Raw genomic sequence first — 13,414 nt, forward strand, 5'->3', positions numbered from 1 at the left:
TGCGTTCAAATTTTGTTGCGCAGCAAGTACCCCGTAAGTTGGACGACCGACCCAAGTTTATGACGAATCGTTTTTGGAATAAATAGAATTAATGAACAAATGATGAATTTAAATTAGGTTTTTTTCTCAAGAAGAGGCATTGTATTTGGAGGTTCCTGTGAATATCTTCACTTATTTAGGAACTGCCACTAGTGCCAGATTAAAAAAAAAGTTTAAAAAATATGATTAATGGGGCTAATACGATTAATACGATTTTTTAATATCATTCTCCATATGAGAACTACAACAATCCAATACAGCAACACATATAGATATAACACGGCAGCACACAAAATATGTGTGCTGCAAAATATGTAAAATTCACATAACTTTTGACATTTAAATAATTTCTTTTCATAAATTTGCAAAAAACAATGCTACTCGACTTAAACGCTACCGCTATACGTGACAAGAACTAAGCACGAACTCTCTGCCGTTATGCTCTGTTTTTTCTTGTCTTCTTTTATTTTTTCAGACGTTTAGCCGTCTTTCAACGAATATTCAGCGAGCGCTCGACGCGATTATGAAAGTTTTACGTAACCGGCGGCGGCTAAGCCGAATCATTTCCTAGAAAATGCGCTCCAAGTCGGACCGTAACAGGAAATCGCAAATGAACGCCATAGTGGAAGACATTTAACCGTTTGCAGTCTGTTCTTCATCTGCAATTTTTAAGAATGCATTAAACAAGGTAAGAAGATAAAACCGAGAGATGTACACACATGGCCAAAATTATTGCATATATCGTTTAAAAATATACTTATTATAATCTTTTTTTAGGTGCCCGGTAGCGTAGAGGTACAGGCTCTCATCTACCAATCTCAAGATAGTGGGTTCGAATCCCACACCTGGCATTTCATCAGCCGATAATTTTTATTAAAATAAAAATGGTTTGGGTACCTAGGTCGACTCAGCCTTAAATGAGTACTTGGGATTCACAATCCTAAAATAATAATAGGCGGTTGAAGCGTAGTGCTAGCCACATTACCTTCCTTGTATACCGAACGGCTCTAGTATGGCAAGCTGTACCTTGCTACTCCCAAGGCTTAAACGCTATACAGGGTTGTTCACCACATACGACACGGAATATTGTAGCTAAACGATTAGATTCTTGCAAATTGTAAGTTTCGGGTTCGTTGAAGGACTATTAGAGCTACAATTTAAAAATATTTTTACAAGATACAGAGTGTCCCAAATAAATAAAAAATATCAAAGTTGTATTTTTTAAATGGAACACCTATATTATTACATTTTAGTTTCTACGATTAAAATAAAGGTAAATTTAATTAAGGTTTATTGCATTTAAACCTTACCGTTATTGAAATATTTTCAATTTTGTGAAATTGCAGTATAAATTTCAAGGCTTCATTTCTCCGAGGGTATCAAAGTTTTTAATACTAAATATCTACTGAAGTTTATTTATTGTTCAGTTATTGTGTTGCAATAATAAAATTTTACTACCTTATACAGAGTGTCTAAATATTTATTTTAAATAATGATTAGCTTTAAACGGCAATAACTTGTTTAATTTAAATAGAACACCCTATATATTTTATAAGAATCAGATGCATAATTTAATTGACTATCAAATTGTATTATACCATTTTTTACCTATTTCTTCAAGTTTCCGTAGAAAATGCATTTTCTTGTAATTTAGAACTCATTTATCAATATACCCATGGAACACTGACATTTTAAATTATTTTTAAAGATGTACCAAATTTTTAAAGAGTACAGGTACTAATATTGTCAATATAGTTCGTTTATTTCATTATAAAATAAAAAAAACTGTTTAAATATTTGTTAAAGAGGACCAATTAATATGATTCCAGTATTCAGACTACATTAACTGACTGTTTGCGTTGATTAATAATAATTGATTAATAAATACTAAAAAACTGAATTATGTATTAGACAGTGTGGTAAAAAAACTAACACCTTAAAAATGTACTTGTGTCTAGCCCTAGCAGGCAACTATTAAGCCCGACCAATCACGTTGAGAGTTTTTGACAAACACAAATGAATTAACGCACTCTAAATAACCACGCTAACCAACCTGATTGGTCAAGCTTAATAGTTGACTGCTAGGGCTAGACACTTCTAAAAATGTTATTTCTTTTTTTGACAAACGCTTATTTATAACAACAGAGACGTTCATTTTCATAACTTATCATTATATTGATTTCTGATTCAAATCCACATTTATTTAGAATAATTTATTAACGAACACAATTAAGTATGTAATTAATTAGTATTTGGGCGGAAATACTGGTGGTATATTTAATTAAATATATACTATTTTATAAAGATTTAAATAGTTTTCTTTTTGCATACAAATGGGCTAGTAATATTTTCGTATTACTAAAAACGATAATATTACTAGCCTGTACATTTTGTACATTTGTTGTTTTAAAAACAATCTAAAATGTCAATATTCCATGGGTATATTGATAAATGAGGTCTAAATTATAAGAAAATGCATTTTCTATGAAAACTTGAAGGAATAGGTAAAAAGTGGCATAATACAATTTGATAGACAATTAAATTGTGCATCTGATTCTCATAAAATATACAGGGTGTTTCATTTAGATTAAACAAGTTATTGCCGTTTAAATCTAGTAATTATTTAAAATAAATTTTTAGACACTCTGTATAAGGTAGTATAATTTTTATTAATGCAACACAATAACTGAGCAATAAATAAACTTCAGTAAATATTTAGTATTAAAAACTTTGATACCCTCGGAGAAATGAAGCCTTAAAATTTATACTGCAATTTCACAAAATTGAAAATATTTCAAAAACGGTAAAGTTTAAGTGTAATAAACCTTAATCAAATTTACCTTTATTTTAATCGTAGAAACTAAAAATGCAATAATATACAGGGTGTTCCATTTAAAAAAATAAAACTTTGATATTTTTTATTTATTTGGGACATTCTGTATCTTGTCAAAATATTTTTAAATTGTAGCTCTAATAATCCTTCAACGAACTCAAAACTTACAATTTGTAAAAATCTAATCGTTTAGCTACAATACTCCGTGTCGTATGCTGTAAACAACCCTGTATACGGGAGCTATTTTTTTTAAATCTTTTTTATACATAGCTTTGATAATTTGTAATAAACATTTTTTTTGTTAAAATGGAAATGGTAAACAATGTTTATCGTTCAGACCCAATAGTATTACAAATTCTTGCACATTTCGATTTGTAGTCTCTTGGGTTTCAGAAGAAATTTGACCATTTTTTTGGCCTTTAAATGCCTAGAAAATTTCACAGTTTAATAGAGTCAAAATAGTAACACAGGGCTACCGGCAAGTTACAATAGCAACAGAGCTACCGGCAAGTTACAATAGCTGAAATTGTAGGAGTTAACCAAAGCGATGTTTCGCAAAAATTAAAAAAATTCAAGGAGACAAACGAGGTTACAGACCGGCCTGGAAGAGGCAGAAAGAGAGTTACTAGTTACTACTGCTGTGCAAGACCGTCATATATCCCTAATTGCACGACGCAATCCGCTGCTTTCTAGTAGCACTATTAAAAATGAGTTAACTCGCCTTGAAGGAGTAAATGTTTCAATCAAGAAAGACCATAGCAAGAAGACTCCATGACAGAGGATTACATTTAAGGAGGCCTCTACGTGTTCCGAAACTTAATTTGCAGCACAAAATTACGCGACTACAATGGGCTGAGGATATGAGAGCAAATGGACCTAAATGGAATTTCGTATGTTTAGTGATGAAACAAGAATAGGCCTAGTGTCAGAGCATCTGGAAGACGAACACGCTTGAATGCAGCTCAACCCCGTGTCCCGTTTCAAGAGGAACGCATTATGGTATGGGCAGGTATAATGCATGGAGCTCGAACTCCTCTTGTTTTTATTGATGGCATAATGACAGGTGCCTCATATCTTAGAGACGTTTTAGAGCCTATTGTGCGTCCACTTCTAGAGGCAGTGGGGGATGAATTTGTTTACATGGACGATAATACTCCTCCCCATCGCACTTTAGCGATTCGCGAATTTTGTGAAGAAGAGGGTATAAGAAAACTGTAGTGGCCACCGATGTCTCCAGATATGAATGTGATCAAGCATGCTTGGGACATTCTAAAACGCCATATTGTCAACAGGAATGTTCCCCCCCGTACCTTAAATGAATTGAAACTTGCTGCCCGCGAAAACATGGGAAGACATTCCTCAACATCTTCTGGACAACTTAATTGAGAGCATGCCACGTCGTCTCACAGCTTGCATTGAAGCTCGAGGGGGCAATACAGACTATTATTTGTGAGAAATAATCAAAATTGTTTTCAATGTTTTCTGTTTAAAATGAAATTTGTTTTTGTTGATTTTCACTTATTATGAAATGAAATTATAATAACAGCCTAGTTGCACTTAGATTTTTAATTTTATATTAGTTAATCATTATTAGTAAGCCAATATGCCCAAAAATATAAAAAGAATCATATTAAGTCCAAAATAAAATAAAAACTTTGTTATATGCAATAATAATGTGTGTGTACATTGGCATTGTATTAAGCAGAAATTAAACATAATATTTTGAAAATGTTAGTCTACGTACAATATTAATATAAAAATTTGTTGAGCATAGAGCTACATATATTCGGTAAAATTAAAATATGAATGACACCATCACACTGTATTTTTGTTATTCGGAATTGAAATTAAAATCTCCGTGATTAGATCTTCGCTAAGATGGATACCATGATGATGGCAAGCTTCGACAAGAAGCAATAATTTAGTTCTTAAAAAATAATCCGCCTTTGAGAATAGAGCAAGGGAAATAGCTGACAATGGCCCTCTTGATGAAACTGTGCTTAAATCTTTATGTAAAACTATTCTTATCATCAAGTCGGACCAAGATACTGTGGTGAGTGAAATTATTATTAGGGCAGTATTAGATGTTTAGGCAAACATATCTTACAGAACCGTTCAAGAACTTCCTCTAGGAGATGCGAGACCTTGTCGTTGGTGGTGAAGCTCCTGGTCAGGTGCTTGAGGGAATCCCCTCTGGTTCTGTCTGTAGTGTCGTGGCCAGGAAATTGTACCGAAATGTATAACGATGCCGGATTGGACTACCCTGTCGTCATACCAGGCACAAGAGGAGACAACATCAACAAAAACCTAAGCCTTATCATGGCTGGACCAACAGAACCTTGAGGAATAGTAAAGAATTCTTAACATAAATCTGTACCTCAGAAGCAGTTGAGCTGAAGTCCACTTTTTTACTAAATGTTGTTTATGGAACTTTTGAACATACCATTATCATGACTTTCTGTAGAAGAATGGCTGGAATCGAATATATGATAAAAAAACAGATAATAAGCAAATAGTGAACCGAGGTCCCTATACGAGTACCTTTAGTGTATCGGCACTTCACACCTTGCTCCCTGTAAAATTATAAAAACTGGACTTCAGCCCAAGTGCTTCTGAGGTACAGAAATAGGATTGAGAAAGAACCAGACACCTTTATATTGGACATAATATAACCTGAGATTTGTTTCGGAATTTGCGTTGTAAACGGAAAAATTTTCAACCCGCACTGATCTATATGTGTAATATGATATGGAAGCAGGTTTAATGGTTCAAATACCAGTCTTTCAGACTAAACCAAACCAACTATATCTATGTTATCACATCCGATATCACACCCATGTAAGATTCTGCTTCAAATTATTAAGCGGTATTTATAAACCGATTTAGATCGACAGATCACACAAACCAAGCAGGCTTGGTAATAAAAGGATTAAAGAACAAGTTCTTACTTTATGACAACTCGTAGAATAAAGCCGAGAATTCAATATTACTGTGTTAACTGCTTCTTGGGCTAACGAAATCCAGCCGACAGCATTTTCTAATTGACGCAATCGACTGAAAATTGCTATAGAAAAAATGACAGAGATGGATAGAATGACATATCATATGTCAACTTTTGACATTTTCGCTTAGAAAAATCGTGTTTTAAGTTTCAATCTAGAGGGCTACGGCTGTGTTAAAAACATTAATTTTTAATCAAGGAGCTTTGAAAAAATAGATTTGATCGTCTTATCCTGGCCGGTTAAAAGATGCCAAAATCGTACTTTTAATCATATCTCAATCTTTTTCAAATGGAACACGGGTGACATTAGCATGTTTGAAAAAGGCATTTCTTTGCGAATAATTTTATACCACACACTTGGTTTTTCGAGTCAAATTTTCGTTATAAACCGCATTTTACATTTTCAAATAAATCATATGCCAAAACATCAAAAGTTGACATATAATGTAGAAGTACACATTATATGTCAACTTTTGATGTTTTGGCATAATTATCATAATCTCATAATATCATATAAATAATCCAGAGTTTCATTTTCTATCGAATAAAGTAAAAATATATACCGAGGGTACCATTTAAAACTCAAAAGTTATAGTCATTTCCGGTGAAACAGGAAGTGACCAAAAACAATTGAATATGTCAATCAATCTTAATTTATGTCATATACTAACATACCAAATTTCGGTTTTTTTATCTGAAAAAATGAAAAAAGTTATAAGGGTGAGCCACTTGAGCCACTTTTGAGACACACCCGGTATATTCAATTAACTCCATATAATGCCATAATTATATTCTACGAAATAACTTATATATTCATACTTTACATGTTTATCAACATTCGTATTTAAATTCCAACGTCGGTTTATTAATAAAAGAAATAAATTTAGTAATTAATCAGAGAAAGTAAAATACAAAATTCTGATTTTTTTGTCTGCATTTGGAAAACAGGACAAATGCAATTTCGATATGTAAATTATGGCTGTTCATTTCCTGCAGTAAATTTAAAAGTCAGTCTTCCTCAGCCCAATCTTTGAGATCATAATTATATACGCTCTAAAACGAGTATTTCTCGTATATTTATTTATTTTTTTTTTCTAATCACAGTATAAGTGTAAAAAAAGGTGTTATAAAAAGTTTATATGATAGGGCAAAAATAATATGTTGAGACGACATCTCACTAAACAGAGAAATAAACCACATAAAAAATACAGTAATATAAAACGACTATCCACCATATTTTATTGACAAAACATTAAACGAAATACAAACCCCAAATCATAGACACAATGATAACAATACACAATATATATACAACCTACAATTCCATACATACGAGTCGTTTCGGAAAAAATATGAAGAATAGGAAAACAATATAACATACGAACATCTTTCAAAACGCAAAATACACTTAGATCCATTTTATCACATACTAAACCAATGAATACAGAACAACAAACAAAAAATGTAATATACCAAATACCATGCGAATGCAATAATTTTACATTGGGGAAACATCTAGACCCTTAAAAATGTTCGAATTAAAGAACATAAAGAGTATTTAAGAAAGGGAGGTTTTCACAAATCTAAAATTTGTCAGCATTCATGGGACACAGGGCACAGAATAAATTTGAATAACGCCAAAATTATAATGCAAGAAGCGATAGCCTCAAAAAGAAAAATAAAAAAGTTTTTTTTTAATACAATCTAATAAAAATAAATGTATTGCTCATCTCATGCATCTGTAGATGTTAGTAATGTATGGCGATCGCTTCTTTGATTTTAAAGAACATAACATAAATAACATACCTAGAGAAAGTTTTGGGGCTTTTTGGTTTTACCTTATGAAGTAATTGTTATCAGGTAGTAATTGTTGATTATGAAGTTTAAGTTATCATTTTAACAGAACGTCAACGGTTTTTGTAGACGTATCTGTTTTAAAAAACTACTGTGTTCTCGAATAGTTGAATGTAAATATTTTAAATAGTTTTTTTTCTTTAATCTTTGTATTTTTTTGCTTCCGACGACTGGAAGAGATAAACTTAACCATGCGAACTTAACCAGAAATGAAACGTTAAACGTTTTTTTGTTCGTTAGGCAAATTTGTATATCTGTAAACCTAACTTCTGACAAGTAGTTTCCGTTTGGGATTAATACAGAAGTGTTTACAAAAAATAACTATTTTATTTTGTAGATACATATAGGATTTTTTGGAGAGATGAATCCGCCACATAGATATAGACATTTTCGTATATTTAATTTAGCAACTGCAACCAAATTCCCTAAGCCGCCTTAAACAAGTGCAAATATGTTTATATGAGTTGTGATTATAACACGTCTATGAGGTTTTCTTAGTAAAAAACATGTTGTATTTGTGAAAAAAGTTTACAGTTTTAATTAAAGACATAATATCTTGATAATGAAACATCCCAAAAATGTGAATAAAAACGAGAAAAAGCAATATATTGGTTTGAAAATTGGAAGATTATTTTTACCTCAGCCATTATTACCTCAGCAAATTAGTTAAAAAAGGTCCATCGGTGGAAAAAATTCCCACAGTTTTGAAAATGGTTTTAAACGATTCCTCTAGACTTGGGCTGATATTATGTGTCAATAGTCCCCGAAGATAGACGACGAGCTCGAGGAGTGAAGAGGAGTTAGATGTCAATTTTTTCATTTTTTGCTTATATCTCGGAAACTATGACATCTACCGAAAAACGCTCTATTGTATATAAAAATAAAGCTGACAAAATTCCCTGAAAATAATTCTGTCCATTTTTGTTCCAGGACTTATGGTTTCCCAACTATGCCCTTCATAAATTTGGATACTAAATCAAATGACATATTCCAAATCCGTACAAACACATTTCTTTTCATTGCACGTTTTTCGATCAAATAGCGTTGAAGAAGTATGATATCATGATTTTTTAAGTATTAAGTATAACTTTTAGTACTTCCCCTAGGAGATGCAAGACCTTGTCGTTGGTGGGGAAGCTCCTGGTCAGGTGCTGGGGGGAATCCCCTCTAGCATTTGGCTTGGTCTAAGAAGCATCTCACTCATCGTCTTGTCCCTGACTGTAGTGTCGTGGCCAGGGAATTGCACCAAGACATATAACGATACCGGGCGGGGCTATGGACAGCCTCAACCTTGGGGCACCAGGGGGCACCACATTGTATTTTACCCCTTACTTCTACATGCGGGGCTCTGTAGAAGTGGACTGACTGTCCCTAGCGACTCATAGGAACATTATGAGATCTGGTAATAATAGTACCTAATAAAAACATCACCGGTGAAGCTGTGGGGAAACCCCCTAGCGACACTGGGAACAGTAACAATGAAAGTTCCAAGGGGCCAAACCCAAAGAGAACTACAGGAGAGGTGGCTGACACTTGCGTGAGACCATCCTCCGCAAGTGGCATACAAGATGCCACCTCCTCCAAGGGTCGGGAGCCTACTTCTAAACCCAACAGGCGACACAAGCTACCGTTTCGTCTACCCGGCCTGGGTCGTAGCTCCTCGACTGTGAGGGACACGGGTCTCCGTAGGAAGTCCTGGGACTGTATGATGAGTTATAACTCAAGAAAGGGGGACACAATAGATCTCTAAGGTCGCAGAGATTAACCCCCTTCCCACAAGTTTCGACATGATGCATTCACATAAATCATTCCTTGACTGCACAAGTTATTTGTTAACACGGATAATGTTTTCTGTTCATTTATTTTGCTTTATATTTTTGTGTAATTAAAAGAACCAAAACCGACATTATGTACATAATATATCAAAGAAACAAAATAAATAATAATACATTTATAAAATAATAGTGAATTATTATGTTTCTGAATTAATTTTTGTGCCGGAAATAAGAAATACCTTCATAAAATGTTTCAATTCAAAAGTCTTATAATGAAAATTAAAGCACCTTATTTTTAATAACATAGATTTTTTGTAATTTAAATTTCGTAATAGTTGTACGTAGTTGTAATACGATATTGTACAAAATTAAAAAATAATTTGTAAGACCTTCTAAATTAAAAAAGTAAGCGATACATGCATTATTATAAATAGTAAATTAAATTAACTTTTTTTATTGAATACAAATTATTTGTCTAAAACGGATAATGTGGAATAATATATATAATTTTAAGTATGGGGACTCATGTTATATGTATATGTGAATATCATTATTGTATGTTGAGAAGATTCAGAAATCACACTTTCATATGCGCTTTTAAGACTCTGAAATTATGTGAGGGAAGACTTACTACTGCAGGCGGGGATAGAAATTTTCAGCTCTGAGCAATCATGGACCATAAACCATGATTCTTGGTTTTCGTGTACTTTCTACAAAAAAAAACCACGCTTTATTGTACGAAAAGCCAAAACAGCTTCATCGACAAAGCAAAACAAAAAAAGCACAAAAACAAATATACAAATAATAAAAAAAATGTCATACAATACAAATCAATTCAAAAAAAAATTAAGTCATAAAATTACAAGTAAAACATATATGGACATTGCAGAACACAGGCGTATCTAGAAAATTTTACAAAAGCAAAAACTGTAAATGGATAAAATCATGTTATAATAACATAAAATTAAGAGTTATAAAATATTAAATACTAGACCTTTAACCAGTCTGTGAGAGTATCAAAATATTAAAATTAAAATTCTCAATTGTTCATGATTAAACATCAACAAAAAAGTCGTTGACCGCATATAGGGCTCTGTCCAGTAAGTATGATTTCAGAGCTTTGCGAAATGCGGGAAAGAATGAAAGTGACTTGATATTCGAAGGCAAATGATTGTACATTTTCTCGGCATTGTACAGTATTGAGCCCTTAACTAGTTCTGAGCTCGGGGTTGGCAGATAAATATCGTGCTCCGCATTCCTAAGTGGATAGTTGTGAGAAGGCCTTTCTGGAATAGAGAATATGTGCTTGCGGATTAAGCAAATGGATTCACAAATGAATAAGGAAGGAAGAGTCAGTATTTTGAAATTTTTAAAGAAATTCTGGCAGTGAGTTCTACTGTTTAGTCCCAATAAGTATCGAACTGCTCTCTTTTGAAGTTTGAAAATACGATCAAATTTTGTCGCGCAGCAAGTACCCCAGAATGGAAGGGCATAACGAAGATGCGACTCAAAAGGGGCATAATAGACCATTCTAGAGGTTGATGAGTTAAGTTCCTTAGACACTGATCTTAGCGCAAAACAGGCAGAGCTTAGTTTCTTTGATAAGGCTTCGATGTGCAAGTCCCATTTTAACGAGTTGTCCACAACAAGTCCTAAGAATCTCACAGAGTCCACGACGTCAATAGTGGTGTTATTAAGTACAAAAGTTGTATAGTACTTTTATATGACAAAACTTTAGTTTTTGAAAGGTTGAGGCATAGGAGATTAGAATCGCACCAAGATTTAATGGTGCGTAAGTCACTGGATATAGTATCATATAGTGCCGTAACATCTGGGCCGCTCCAAGTGAAACTAGTATCGTCCGCAAAGAGGCAGATGTTACCGCTAATATCTAGATTTGCAATGTCGTTGATAAACACCAGAAATAAAATAGGGCCAAGTACTGAACCCTGAGGGACACCACATTTTATAGGCTTACAAGAAGACATAGACGTATCAATCCTCACAAGCTGCCTTCTGTTGCCAAGATACGACTTAAGCCATTCGAGCGGCACTCCCCTGAATCCATAGTATTGCAATTTGTTAGTTAAGATATAGTATATGATTTACACAGTCGAAAGCCTTAGAGAAATCACAGAAGGTCGAACATAGCATCATTTGTGCAACTGTTACTTAGAAATCCAAATTGATGGGTAGAAAGTACTTTATATTTAAGGAGAAAAGATAGAAGCCTTTTTTTAACCAATCTTTCAATGATCTTAGATAATGTGGGCAGGAGAGCAATTGGGCGATAGTTCGAAGCTTGATCTTTATCTCCTCCTTTATGCAGAAGAATAATTATTGCTGTCTTAAGGCAGTTTGGAAAAACTCCTTTTTGGAATGACTCATTAATTAAAGTAGTAAGATAGATTAATGTGCATTCCGGAAGTTCAGAGAACATTTTGAGAGTAAGCCCATCAGTCCCAGATGAGAATTTATTTTTAATACTTTCAATTGTACTACAGAGCTCATCTAATGCTACGGGCGTGAAGAAGAAACTGTGTAAATTCTCATTTGCTTTAGGGAGATATGAAAGTGAATCATGGGAAGGAGTTATGGTGTTTACTAAATTTTTAGCCACATTAACAAAGTAAGTGTTTAAATCTTCAGGTGAATTAAAGACTGTGCCAGACGAAGAAGTCTTATTCCTTAAGTCATTTATAATAGCCCAAGTCTCTTTAGCAACATTACCGGATTTGGCTAGCCTCCCATTATAATAAATGTCCTTGGCAGCTTTTATAGTCTTACGATAACCCTTCTATAAAGTTTAACGTAATTATGAAAGAAAACGCTGTCGGTGAATTTTTTAAGGTGAGATAATGAGCGCATGTTCTTTGCAGATATACGCAAGCCGGTCGTAGACCAGGGTATACCTTGCTTACTTTTGATAGGCCTAAGAGGAAACGCCTTGCACGCCAGATTAGACATGGTATTTATAAATCTAGAAAATTCGGAATCGACGTCAGCCGAGAGGACAACCCACTCAGTTGTTAGACATAGGTGGTGAAAATTTAGAAAATTTTTATCCGAAAAAATACGGCCCAATTTGCGCGAGGTATTTTTGCATTTGGAATGTGGCAAAAACGTTGTCAATACTACCTCATGATCAGAGAAACCTGAGCGAAGGACTCTACAGTCAACGAATTCCGGGTCAAAAGACGACACGACATAATCTATAGTACTAGAGCCAGTTTTAGTTATTCTAGTTGGTGAGTCAACATGCATGAGTATACCAAAAGAATGAAAATGGACTGGAGAGACTCCCTAGCTGCACACACACTGGAAAAGTCAATATTTAGATCGCCACACAAAATTAATTTACTTTTTATAGGTAGGGATTCAAGCAAGCTTAGCAATTTTTGACTGAAAATATGCACGTCAGCGTCAGGTGTTCTGTAAATACAAATAATATAAAGGTCAAAAGCATTATGATAACGATACAATATTTGCAGCTGCGCTAAATGATGTGGTATCATTTTTTACCGTAAAGCAGGCATGCGTTAATCTTAACTGCAAGTTATTATTAAGTCCTGTGTGCACTAGTACTCTCCAACGGAAGAGAAAAAGGCACGATGCAATGAAGACTAGAAAGATAACATATAAGGACCCCTTAATATTACCATTATTAATATGAAAGGTTAAATTTAGACTTTAATTGGATTTTAAATGCGAAAATACAATATGCGAAATAGTGTTAATTTTGTCAACCCTGTAACTCTTGAAAGCTTAGACCTATGCAAAAAAATGCATTCTACAAATTTTGTAGAGAATTTTCTGAGCTTCAATTTTCCTTATAAGATATTTTTTCGTAGGTGTCATATTTTCCGAGATATAAGCTAAAAAGTCATAAAAGTGACATTTAACCCCTACCCT

This window comes from Sitophilus oryzae, unplaced genomic scaffold (assembly GCF_002938485.1).
Source record: "Sitophilus oryzae breed Bouriz unplaced genomic scaffold, Soryzae_2.0 scaffold_87_pilon_pilon, whole genome shotgun sequence".
NCBI lineage: Eukaryota > Metazoa > Arthropoda > Insecta > Coleoptera > Curculionidae > Sitophilus > Sitophilus oryzae.